Source organism: Pleuronectes platessa, chromosome 16 (genome assembly GCF_947347685.1).
Source record: "Pleuronectes platessa chromosome 16, fPlePla1.1, whole genome shotgun sequence".
NCBI classification, from domain to species: domain Eukaryota; kingdom Metazoa; phylum Chordata; class Actinopteri; order Pleuronectiformes; family Pleuronectidae; genus Pleuronectes; species Pleuronectes platessa.
In genome coordinates, this window is record NC_070641.1 from 4,173,322 (window position 1) to 4,186,932 (window position 13,611).

The following is a 13,611-nucleotide window of genomic DNA, read 5'->3' on the forward strand; positions in this document are numbered from 1 at the left end:
CCATGTCAATATCACTTACTTGGCCCTGTAGGACCCCGCCTGTCTCCTCCTGTTCCCCCTCACCTACCTGATCTACCTGTTGTACCCCCCTGTCCCCTTCTGTCCTTCCTCACTCACCTGATCTACCTGTTGGACCCCCTCTGTCCCTTCCTGTCTTTCTTCGCTCACCTGGTCTACCTGTTGGACCCCCCCCTGTCCCCTTCTGTCCTTCCTCACTCACCTGATCTAACTGTTGGACCCCCCCCCCCCCCCCCCCCTCCCCTCCTGTCCTTCCTTAATCACCTGACCTTCCTTTGGGATCTCCCCTGTCCCCTCCTCACTCACCTGATCTACCTTTTGGACCCCCCCTCTCCCCTCATCACTCACCTGACTCTCCTGCTGTACCCCCCCCCCCCCCCTCATGTTGTCCCTCAGTGTAAGCTGTCTTATTTCTCTTAGGACACCCTTTAGCTTGGTGTCCTTCTTTCCCACAGCTGAAACACTTTGTGTTGTTTGATGTCACACAAATCACATCCGTCCTGTTGTTAAGAATCATAAACAGATGCCTTTTGTGGGACACCACGTGTTTTAACAGAAACCCAGACAGGGCTGGGTTGGTAGCTACACTGTAAAAAAAGTTTGTTAATTAACAGTGAAGTGGTGTAAAATCCTGACATAAAAATATTGTAAGTGGAAAAACAATAAAGCAGGGTTTAATTTACAGTAATATTTAGTAAAATACTGAACGTAACATAACTTTTCATTTTAGAATGAAAATATGCTAAAATAATCAAATTTCTTTGTAGAACTTACAGATTAGGGGAGAGCGGGGTAATGTGGGACATCGGGTAATGTGAGACACCCCCTGTATCTAGGCAACGGAACACATTTGTGGTCATATGACCATTGTGTTTTCAAGCCCCTCCCATTCCCCCCTTGCCATGAAGGAGAAGTTGGTGCTGTTGCTGTGAAAAGTATGTTTTTTCACAAAAATGTGTTTTTTCCATGTAAAAGTAAATTTTCTTGCTTTGAACTTAATCAACTGTTGTGTCAAAACAAACTGAATCAGGTAGAAAAACTTGTGAACTTCCAACATATAAAAACCATGTGATTGATGCTAGCTGAAGATTAGCCTGAATTGCTAAGAGATGTTGTTTTTTCTAAAATGGTGGCTGTGGGGTAAAGTGGGACAAATGAAGCACAAGTTAAGTTTAGTCTTAAAACATATTCTAGTTAGGGATGCACCGAATATTCGGCCACCGAATATATTCGGCCGAATATTGCAAAAAAGGCCACATTCGGCCACATTCGGTATCCGGTAAAATGAGTGAAAAACAAGGCCGAATATTAGCGGCGCGTTTTAATGACGCAAGCAAACAGCGTCTAGTGACGCGATAAACGTAAACAAAGATGTCCACGGTGTGGTCATGTTTTAAAGTGTCGGAGAGCGACACAAGAATTGCAGTTTGCAAGCAGTGTTTAGCCGAAATATCTAGAGGGGGGTCGTCCGCAAAGACCTTTGGCACTACTGCCTTAATTAACCACCTTAAAGCCAAACACCCCGAGCAGCATGCTCAGTTTGAGCGAGCGACGGCTGCAGTAGCATCAAAGAGGAAAGCTCCGAGCAGCACCCACACTCCGTCCGTGGCCGCGGTCTTTGAAAAGACAAAAAAGTTCGGACGCACAGAGAGGGGGGAGAGGGTGCAGAGACAAAAAGAATCCGCACCACGGAGGCAGTACGTGTGCCCTCACTCTCTGACATGTTTGAAGAGATCCTCCAGGAAAACAACCCAGATGCCAGGCAGACAACGAGTGCCACTGCTCAACAGCTGGACTCTTACTTGTCAGAAGTCCCCATCCCCAGGAGTGACAATCCTCTAACACAGTGGTTCCCAAACTTTTTGTGCCCAAGGCACACCAAAGGACAAATAAAAATTTCAAGGCACACCTATTGTGCAAAATAGCCTTATAACACGTGTTATCACTAATATCATCTGTTTATCTGTTAAGTTTATAATTATTTACTAATGCCAAATAAGATGTGACCAAGACAACTATTCTACTCATGAAATATTTATTAACAAAATACTTCACAAAAATATTTAAACTTTATCAAATTGGGCTTAATCAAACACACCCATTTCAACCAGACAGGTGAGGCAAAGGAAACAGAAATTCAGCAGAGAACTGTCCATGAGAAAGCTGCATGGTCCTGAATCTGACCCACAAATTATAACTGTAACATTTAGAATCAGGCTTTTTTTGTAAATATTCTGCCTACTAACAAATCAGTGGGACACATGTGCCTGTCGGGGCGCACAGATTTTTTTAATCCTTGGTGGCACGGAGGAGAGGGCCACTCGCAAGTCCTGCTCAACAGAGAGCCGTGACCTGGTCTTGTTCTTCATGTGAACAAGAGTGGAGAACGCCAACTCACACAGGTAGGTGGTGGGGAAATGAAGAAGTTGGTCGATAGCGTGGTGGGAGATGGTTGGATATTCTGATGCACAAACCAACCAAAACTGATCGAGTGTGAGCTCACTAAATTTCAGTTTCAGCGTGCGGTCCGCACGGAGCTCTGCGCTCTCCTCTCTCTCCTTCATAGTGAGCTTCTCGGTTGAGGACTCGGACTCCTGGTTGAATGGGTCTCGGATCCAGTCATTGTCCTCGATGACCGCCACACGTGGAAAATAGCGCTCAAACCTCTCTTTTAAGGTCTGAAGGTGTTCGGCATATATAGCGCGCTCACTGGCTGCCTGTGGCGCAGCTGATGCCAGCGGGAACATGTTCATGGAGCCCTGTTCCAAAGCCTCGCGCCACAGGGTCAGTTTGCCCATAAAGCCCCGAATCTTGTCTGTGGATGATAAAATGTTTTCATTCCTGCCCTGAAGCTTGGCGTTTAACTCGTTGAGATGCCCAAATATGTCTGCAAAGTAAGCCAGCCTGGCGCACCAGCTCTCATCCGCGAGCCTGTCCTTATGAGGGACAGCGTGTTCACGTGAAAATTCCAAAAGTTCTTCCTGGAGCTCGTAAAAACGGGATAAGACTTTCCCCCGAGACAACCATCGTACCTCTGTGTGGAGGATCAGGCTTTGGTGGTCGGCTCCCATCTCAGCGCACAGCTGGGAGAAAAGGCGAGATTTCAGGGGCCTTGATTTGATGTAATTCACCATCTGCACAGCCTGATTCAGCACCTCAGTCAACTCCGGGGGCATGGTTTTGGCAACTAATGCCTCTCGGTGCAAAATGCAGTGGTTGGTCACTATCTGTGGATTTTGTGCTTTTACCTTTGCAATAAAGCCTCTCACTCTCCCCGTCATGCACGCCGCACCATCCGTGCACAGACTGACGCACATACTCCAGCACAGATTGTTTTCTTTTAAGTAGTTATCAGTTACCTTGAATATTTCTTCTCCCGTTGTATGGCTTGCCATTTCTTTACAGAAGAAAAAAGTCTCTTTAATAGAGTCACCGTCAACATACCCAACCCAGTCTCATCAGAAAATGTTCAATGGCAACGTTGGTCCACTTGGACCGACGTTACCATCTCACAATCTGGCCTCTCAGATTGTGAGATGGTAACATTTAGTCCTCCCATTGTTTTGCATTGGCGTGTTCTCACGTCACGTGACTCTCAAGCTCCCGTCTGCGGAGAGGAAAACATGGCGGAGATTCCTTGTTTTTTCAGATAAAAATATAATTTTGTAACTTAGTTTGGGCATAAAAATACATTCTGACATCATTTCTAGCGAGAAATGTGGTCTTTGCTTCCACAGTCTTCAGCCAGTTCGTGCTTATGATAAATATTTTAATAGTTATCACGCATGTTTTTATCGTTGCTATGATGGTTGCCATGGCACCACGGGCGCAGCTTGGTGTTTAAATCACAGTCCCTGCGTGGTGTCCTTCAGTGATCGTGAATGTTATTCATGTTATATAATAGTAATATTTGAGGCTAGATTACATCTCTAATGAGAAGGAACCTGCGAGTCTGTTCATACCGAGGCCGGCCCGAGTGCGCGACCGGCCCGAGTGCGCGAGCCGAGCGGCCCGAGCGGCCCGAGCCGAGCGGCCCGAGCGGCCCGAGTGCGCGAGCGGACCGAGTGCGCGAGCGGACATGACGTGTGGCTGTCGTAAAAACCCTATTTGTAAACAACCAGCCCTTTAACTCGGGGCTGCGTCATAAACACGGCGCGCTTGGAAGACCACGATGTCATCTTCCTTCTGTCAGGTAAGTAGTTTATTGTTTTTAAAGATCGTTACGATCTAGGTTTACAGTCCGAGTGCGGAGAGAGTCCGTCAATCCACACTATGGACGCTGTTCATCAGCTAATACGCCATTGTTAGCCACATGCTTCAGCCCACGGTAGCCTGTGCTACCTGGGAGGTGAATACATTGTTTTTGAAACCAGTTCAAGACGCTTAGCTCATCATTGAGGGACGCTACAATATAAATATAAACATGAATTTGATTTATGAATGCTTTAGATTAATAAGGAGTGTATTTGTCTACCATTACTCCACAATATCAGGTCAATTTGGTTTAATGTATAGTATGCACTATGACAATAATGTTTCCATGTTATGGAGTTGCGATTCATTTTATAAAACAATTGCTATGTTCTGTTTTTTAATCAAGGAGGATCCAAGTGAAGCTACAGGAGTTTCATTAACGTCAACAACTTGGACCAAACAGTTTGTTTTGCTTGATGAAGAGCAGGAAGGGCAGCCTGGAGAGAAAGAGAAGCCGGGTTGAGCCCACTACCATCATCCACGTACCACGAGGAAGATGAGGGAGAGAAATGATCCTACCATTAAAGAGGTACTTTTAAGTTACATACCAGAAAAAACATTTTATATAATTTGCCAAATATACATTTTTATTAAATCCCCAAAGTACACTTGCTGAAATACAAGTTAATATCACACTGAAAGAATTTTGATCAATCATGCTTCCCTGCTGTGATTGTTTAACTAGGAAAACAACTTTTTCCACAGGAAGGCAAGTAAATTTAAGGAATACATGTGCAAAGTTTTCCTCTGTTATGTATAATGATGACCCCCATCAAACATAATGTTAGCAATATTTACACCTTTTAATTTATACTGTTTATTTCTGTCTACATGTGTGAATTTGCCTTCATTAGTTTCAGAAAAGAGCGATGATGTATCGGTCAGTGGGCGGCAGCACGAGACTCCGCAAACTAGTCTGTAAGCAAAGCAGACGAAGGCATCGAGGTTGCGGCCTGCCATCATTGTTATTTTGCTTAAGGGACTGAATATGTTTCATGTAGAAATATTAGCATTTCCCTTATATCTACCAAAACTGCTTGTTTCACAGACTGCAGTTTTGTTTTGATCCGATGTGGTGTGCAAATACAACCGTATCTGCAATGGGTTGTGGGGCATTAACATTTGTAACTCTAATTTTGTTTTGACAGACTGTGAAAAGAACGTTGAGAACATCACCACTCTACAGGAAGACACAGTCCAGTAATGGGTGTCAGAAGTTCAGTAGTGAACGACAGGTACTGTGGAAAAATATGTGTCATTGTTGTACAATGTCCTTTGACTCTGTTTAAACAAGGTCAACACAAAAAGGTTTGATTGTAAACTGATATCGGTATGAATTCATGTTATTCTCCTCGTCAAAAGAAACAAACAATCCAAATTACCTGCAGAAAGCCCTTGATGGACGCTTCAGCTGCATCGTCAGACTGGTGAGACAGCAAGATGCCAACTTTAATGCCAATTTATTTGTGTAACATTCTGTGACCAAATGTATAGATAACTTTTTGTAGATTGTAAAAATAGATAACCCATTTATTACAAAAAAACTACACTAGAATTACCGCACTGCGTTGTATGACTCCGCTAACCAGAGCAGTGTCCGTCTACATATTTCTACATATTTTCTCTCATATAAATGACACTGTATCTCTTGACAACTGAAACCATAAGATGAGGTCAGTGTGGCCTTGACCTTTTTACTTTAAGACAAATACAAAGTTAGACAATCCGAAAACATGCAGTTATGCCTCCGGCGACTCGCTATTGCAGAGGCATTAAAACCGTAGTGTAGTAGATTGGATTTTATTGGTGTTACATTGGACATCTTGTATGGGTACACCAAAAAATATATTTGGTTTCACATTCTAGATGGCAATAAGCAGAGTCATCAACTCAGGAAAAATATTTCTGTAGAAAAGAAAGCCTTGTATGTGTGTATGTATACATACACACAAGCGCACAATTGAGACGTTTTGTTTTTTATCATATATTCTCAGGCAGTACTGATGCATTTACTGAGAGGGGACGTGAGGGCCTACTCTGCGTGCTCAGAGTTCAAGCCCAGCAGGCTGCAGCGGGCCTGACATATTCTGGAACAGCAGCACAGTCTTTAGATGACTCCTCTGAAGATGAAAACATGGCGAGGTACTTCTCCACTGATGAAGAACTGTGAGGGCTGTGATTAGCTACACTCTCTTGCTACAAGGCTACTCATGCTACTCCCTGGCAGCCTTAGGAAGGCATTAGCTTGCTGTGTGGTAGCTGTTAGCTTCAGCATTTTTAGTTTTTAGTGGCCTGTCTGACGTTTATGTTAAAAAAAAATCAGAGGGAACCATCTTCATAATTTAACACTATGGTTTGTTTGTGTCCTTCAGTTCTTCTCAAGAGAAGCAGTACAGGTGTGCCTCAGTTCCACAGTCCCTCCTGCAGCCTCCGCTCCTGATGCTAACCTCATGTCTCCATCACACCAAGCAGCAGACCTGGATTGACAGACCTTTCTCCAGAGCTGCCCCCTCCCTCTGAAACCCCCCTCTCCAAAACACTATTTGTGTAGTTTTTAAAGTATTTTTTGCATGAGAATTGTTGATCATAACATTTCCAGCAGATGCCTTAATATAATGTTTGTGCACAATAAATGACATTGATCATAACATAATGGTATTTCCTTGCACTTCTACACCATGATATTGTCAGATAAGATGCTGATTACATTAAAGCAGTGAATGCTCTGCTTTAAGCAACATAAACACACAATGATTCAATGGATCTGAAGTAGAATGGGCACATTACATTCTGTAGAGAATGCCTCAGTTATGGAAGTCAGAAAATAACTTTCTTTATCTGAGGTTCCAGTCATTTATAGTCACAGCAAAGCACACAGGTCTGGTTGTCTAAGTGGCGCCCATATCATATTGTTTAAGATGTGTAACATCAAGTTTGTGTTTCAGTGCAAAATTAGTCATTAGTCAAGAGTTCACCTTCTTCTTTACACTAAAATTAGGTGACCCAGATGTTTCACAATGCAATCTGATAAGGTCTTATGAGAAACATTCTTAACATTAAAGAAATAAACACAGAGGATAGCAATATCTGTTTGACTTTAATCCGTAGCTGATAATCAGCGGCCTGACTTATTCAAACACATTAATACTACAATGAATAAGGCAGGGGTTTTCCATCAGAAATCATTTCTGGGACATTAATTTAAAAGATCTCCAGTATAAGCAAATGTATTCTAAAATTGGTTTATATCCAAGTGTGAGGCTGTCCTGGCACATGGAAATAAGATATATATATATTGTTTGTATTAGCTTTCCCTCAGTTTAGTACTTGCACTTCTTGAAAAGCTCTATATAAATAAGATGTATTAATGTTTATACATTGCCCTCTAGTATATGTTTTCCTAAAAGTCACTGTAGATACAGAAATAACAGTATGGTTCAGGTGACAGTAAGTGGAAGCTGAAGGTAATTTCCATGTGCTCAAGAGAAACATAACGTGACGATATAGTTGATTTCTGATAGAAGGCCCTGCCTCATTCATTGTGGTATTAATGTGTTTGAATAAGTCAGGCTGCCGATTACCAGCTACTGATTAAAGTCAAACAGATATTGCTATCCTCTGTGTTGATTTCTTTAATGTTAAGAATGTTTCTCATAAGACCTTATCAGATTGCATTGTGAAACATCTGGGTCACCTAATTTTAGTGTAAACAAGATGGTGAACTCTTGACTAATGACTAATTTTGCACTGAAACACAAACTTGATGTTACACATCTTAAACAATGATATGGGCGCCACTTAGACAACCAGACCTGTGTGCTTTGCTGTGACTATAAATGGCTGGAACCTCAGATAAAGAAAGTTATTTTCTGACTTCCATAACTGAGGCATTCTCTACAGAATGTAATGTGCCCATTCTACTTCAGATCCATTGAATCATTGTGTGTTTATGTTGCTTAAAGCAGAGCATTCACTGCTTTAATGTAATCAGCATCTTATCTGACAATATCATGGTGTAGAAGTGCAAGGAAATACCATTATGTTATGATCAATGTCATTTATTGTGCACAAACATTATATTAAGGCATCTGCTGGAAATGTTATGATCAACAATTCTCATGCAAAAAATACTTTAAAAACTACACAAATAGTGTTTTGGAGAGGGGGGTTTCAGAGGGAGGGGGCAGCTCTGGAGAAAGGTCTGTCAATCCAGGTCTGCTGCTTGGTGTGATGGAGACATGAGGTTAGCATCAGGAGCGGAGGCTGCAGGAGGGACCGTGGAGCTGAGGCACACCTGTACTGCTTCTCTTGAGAAGAACTGAAGGACACAAACAAACCATAGTGTTAAATTATGAAGATGGTTCCCTCTGATTTTTTTTTAACATAAACGTCAGACAGGCCACTAAAAACTAAAAATGCTGAAGCTAACAGCTACCACACAGCAAGCTAATGCCTTCCTAAGGCTGCCAGGGAGTAGCATGAGTAGCATTGTAGCAAGAGAGTGTAGCTAATCACAGCCCTCACAGTTCTTCATCAGTGGAGAAGTACCTCGCCATGTTTTCATCTTCAGAGGAGTCATCCAAAGACTGTGCTGCTGTTCCAGAATATGTCAGGCCCGCTGCAGCCTGCTGGGCTTGAACTCTGAGCACGCAGAGTAGGCCCTCACGTCCCCTCTCAGTAAATGCATCAGTACTGCCTGAGAATATATGATAAAAAACAAAACGTCTCAATTGTGCGCTTGTGTGTATGTATACATACACACATACAAGGCTTTCTTTTCTACAGAAATATTTTTCCTGAGTAGATGACTCTGCTTATTGCCATCTAGAATGTGAAACCAAATATATTTTTTGGTGTACCCATACAAGATGTCCAATGTAACACCAATAAAATCCAATCTACTACACTACGGTTTTAATGCCTCTGCAATAGCGAGTCGCCGGAGGCATAACTGCATGTTTTCGGATTGTCTAACTTTGTATTTGTCTTAAAGTAAAAAGGTCAAGGCCACACTGACCTCATCTTATGGTTTCAGTTGTCAAGAGATACAGTGTCATTTATATGAGAGAAAATATGTAGAAATATGTAGACGGACACTGCTCTGGTTAGCGGAGTCATACAACGCAGTGCGGTAATTCTAGTGTAGTTTTTTTGTAATAAATGGGTTATCTATTTTTACAATCTACAAAAAGTTATCTATACATTTGGTCACAGAATGTTACACAAATAAATTGGCATTAAAGTTGGCATCTTGCTGTCTCACCAGTCTGACGATGCAGCTGAAGCGTCCATCAAGGGCTTTCTGCAGGTAATTTGGATTGTTTGTTTCTTTTGACGAGGAGAATAACATGAATTCATACCGATATCAGTTTACAATCAAACCTTTTTGTGTTGACCTTGTTTAAACAGAGTCAAAGGACATTGTACAACAATGACACATATTTTTCCACAGTACCTGTCGTTCACTACTGAACTTCTGACACCCATTACTGGACTGTGTCTTCCTGTAGAGTGGTGATGTTCTCAACGTTCTTTTCACAGTCTGTCAAAACAAAATTAGAGTTACAAATGTTAATGCCCCACAACCCATTGCAGATACGGTTGTATTTGCACACCACATCGGATCAAAACAAAACTGCAGTCTGTGAAACAAGCAGTTTTGGTAGATATAAGGGAAATGCTAATATTTCTACATGAAACATATTCAGTCCCTTAAGCAAAATAACAATGATGGCAGGCCGCAACCTCGATGCCTTCGTCTGCTTTGCTTACAGACTAGTTTGCGGAGTCTCGTGCTGCCGCCCACTGACCGATACATCATCGCTCTTTTCTGAAACTAATGAAGGCAAATTCACACATGTAGACAGAAATAAACAGTATAAATTAAAAGGTGTAAATATTGCTAACATTATGTTTGATGGGGGTCATCATTATACATAACAGAGGAAAACTTTGCACATGTATTCCTTAAATTTACTTGCCTTCCTGTGGAAAAAGTTGTTTTCCTAGTTAAACAATCACAGCAGGGAAGCATGATTGATCAAAATTCTTTCAGTGTGATATTAACTTGTATTTCAGCAAGTGTACTTTGGGGATTTAATAAAAATGTATATTTGGCAAATTATATAAAATGTTTTTTCTGGTATGTAACTTAAAAGTACCTCTTTAATGGTAGGATCATTTCTCTCCCTCATCTTCCTCGTGGTACGTGGATGATGGTAGTGGGCTCAACCCGGCTTCTCTTTCTCTCCATGCTGCCCTTCCTGCTCTTCATCAAGCAAAACAAACTGTTTGGTCTAAGTTGTTGACGTTAATGAAACTCCTGTAGCTTCACTTGGATCCTCCTTGATTAAAAAACAGAACATAGCAATTGTTTTATAAAATGAATCGCAACTCCATAACATGGAAACATTATTGTCATAGTGCATACTATACATTAAACCAAATTGACCTGATATTGTGGAGTAATGGTAGACAAATACACTCCTTATTAATCTAAAGCATTCATAAATCAAATTCATGTTTATATTTATATTGTAGCGTCCCTCAATGATGAGCTAAGCGTCTTGAACTGCTTTCAACAACCATGTATTCACCTCCCAGGTAGCACAGGCTACGGTGGGCTGAAGCATGTGGCTAACAATGGCGTATTAGCTGATTAACAGCGTCCATAGTGTGGATTGACGGACTCTCTCCGCACTCGGACTGTAAACCTAGATCGTAACGATCTTTAAAAACAATAAACTACTTACCTGACAGAAGGAAGATGACATCGTGGTCTTCCAAGCGCGCCGTGTTTATGACGCAGCCCCGAGTTAAAGGGCTGGTTGTTTACAAATAGGGTTTTTACGACAGCCACACGTCATGTCCGCTCGCGCACTCGGTCCGCTCGCGCACTCGGGCCGCTCGGCTCGCGCCGCTCGGGCCGCTCGGCTCGCGCACTCGGGCCGCTCGGCTCGCGCACTCGGGCCGGTCGCGCACTCGGGCCGGCCTCGGTATGAACAGACTCGCAGGATCCTTCTCATTAGAGATGTAATCTAGCCTCAAATATTACTATTATATAACATGAACAACATTCACGATCACTGAAGGACACCACGCAGGGACTGTGATTTAAACACCAAGCTGCGCCCGTGGTGCCATGGCAACCATCATAGCAACGATAAAAACATGCGTGATAACTATTAAAATATTTATCATAAGCACGAACTGGCTGAAGACTGTGGAAGCAAAGACCACATTTCTCGCTAGAAATGGTGTCAGAATGTATTTTTATGCCCAAACTAAGTTACAAAATTATATTTTTATCTGAAAAAACAAGGAATCTCCGCCATGTTCTCCTCTCCGCAGACGGGAGCTTGAGAGTCACGTGACGTGAGAACACGCCAATGCAAAACAATGGGAGGACTAAATGTTACCATCTCACAATCTGAGAGGCCAGATTGTGAGATGGTAACGTCGGTCCAAGTGGACCAACGTTGCCATTGAACATTTTCTGATGAGACTGGGTTGACATACCTGACGTTTGCCAGGAGCTGGGCAGCCCCACTTATATTTGTCGATTCATCTATTTGAAGAGAAAATCTGCCGCTCGCCTGCAGTTTCTCTGTTAAATGTTGTTCAATGTCTTCTGACATGTCATCTATTCTTCTTTTGATTGTGTTATCAGATGCCGGCACCTTGGATAGCTCATTTGCGGCATCTGGACCCAGCATGACACCTGCAATTATTTTGCAAGCAGGGAGGATGAGTGTCTCCGCTATTGTGTGAGGCTTCTTTTGCTTTGCAATAAGCTCCGCTAGCATGTAACTAGCCTCCATTGCCTTTTCAGACACTTTCACGGAATCCACCAAAGGTCTTGCTGCCTCTGGTTCAGATCCTGCGCTCTTTTGAAATAGGCCAGGTTTCTCTCAGCGTGGAAGGGATGTTTGGTTTCCAAGTGCCTCTTCAGCTTGCTTGGAACCATATTAGCATTAGCTAACTTCTCCCGACAGAGGACGCACTCCGGCTGAGGAATGTTGACATCCCCGGTCCAACTGAAGCCATAAGACAGGTAACTTTCATGATACTGTCGGCTGACAGTTTTTTTCCTCTTTTCTTTCGGTGGGTTGTCGGACTCGGCAGTCTCTGCACTGGTGGTTGGTGGTTTGCTCCGCACGAGAAAGCGCTCCATTTTCCCTCTTGTTTATGTTTTAATGTTGTGTTCACCTGCGCCACTGCGCGAACAGCGAAATGTGGGATCCTCTTTGAGGATTTTTTAAATAGTTTTTAGATAAAGAGTTTGCCTCTGTATTATGGAATGAGTGCATTCAAAGTAGTATATAGTAAATTAAAATAATTATTTTTGTATAGTTGTATACTATATTGCAGTAGGCTATGGTTGTCACAAAATCCCACGGCACACTTGGACTTGCCTCACGGCACACCAGTGTGCCGCGGCACACAGTTTGGGAACCACTGCTCTAACATATTGGAGGACCAATCAAGGACGCTTTCCTGACTTAGCACAGATGGCACGCAGGTAATAACAGTCAATAATTTTTACAGCACCTTTCAAAACATACTTACAAAGTGGTTTACAGTGGTAAAACAAAATGTATAATGCAATTAATGCAACATAAAACAATATAGGAATACTACAATGCAAGTGCACAAGAGTAATGGTGATGTACAGTAACATTTAAAACAATAAGCTAAAAGTATGGGAAAAGATTGGTTTTCTTTTTCTCTTTATTACTATTTTTTTATTGCTTGATAACAATGAACTGAACCTACAATGTTGTTTACATTCCAAGGTACCTGGCTGCTCCATGCACAAGCACTGATAGTGAGAGGCTGTTTAGTGCTGCATCACATGTCCTTGATGAGAAGAAGAACAGACTGACATTTGATAAAGCAGAGAAGCTTCTCTTCATAAAGAAGAACCTGCCACTGTTCCTGTAGGAGTAGGCTAAGTAGACCTATGGCTTGATACAGGCATAGTTGTTTTGTTTTAATGTTTTTGTCTGTAAAGCAATTTGGGTTGTCTTGTCTCAGATGTCAGTTTCTTTCTGATGACAAATCTGTTCTGGTCAGGGATATGTTATGTACCTGTAAGTGTTTGATGTTACAAGCACACTTGCTATTTACCTCAGCCTTTACATTATTGTTTACATTATAGCCTACTGTTACTTAGTAGACTTGTGCCAACTTTTGCACTTTTTTGCACAACATGTCAGAAATGTTAAATAAACATTAACTTTCTTTGAAAATCATGTCTATGTATTTTATTTTTGCAAATTAAAAAAAATAAATAATGAAAAACTTAACAACCACATTCGGTATTCGGTATTCGGCCAA

General features: G+C 42.1%; 2 long non-coding RNA genes across 3 annotated transcripts; one reads left to right on the forward strand and one right to left on the reverse strand.

Annotated features, from left to right (window-relative positions):
• The first annotated feature begins 4,098 nt into the window (after positions 1-4,098).
• Positions 4,099-6,888, forward strand: LOC128458812 (uncharacterized). The gene is made up of 4 exons (XR_008342059.1): positions 4,099-4,210; positions 4,619-4,801; positions 5,421-6,414; positions 6,645-6,888. It is a non-coding gene; the product is annotated as an uncharacterized LOC128458812 (long non-coding RNA).
• A 1,457-nt stretch (positions 6,889-8,345) lies between these two features.
• LOC128458805 (uncharacterized) lies at positions 8,346-11,128 on the reverse strand. 2 transcript variants are annotated; one of them, XR_008342057.1, is made up of 6 exons: positions 11,025-11,128; positions 10,434-10,616; positions 9,728-9,814; positions 9,536-9,600; positions 8,821-8,968; positions 8,346-8,590 (listed from the first exon to the last, which is right to left on the reverse strand). It is a non-coding gene; the product is annotated as an uncharacterized LOC128458805 (long non-coding RNA). The 2 variants fall into 2 exon arrangements; XR_008342056.1 differs by having other exon boundaries at positions 8,821-9,814.
• Positions 11,129-13,611: the final 2,483 nt, after the last annotated feature.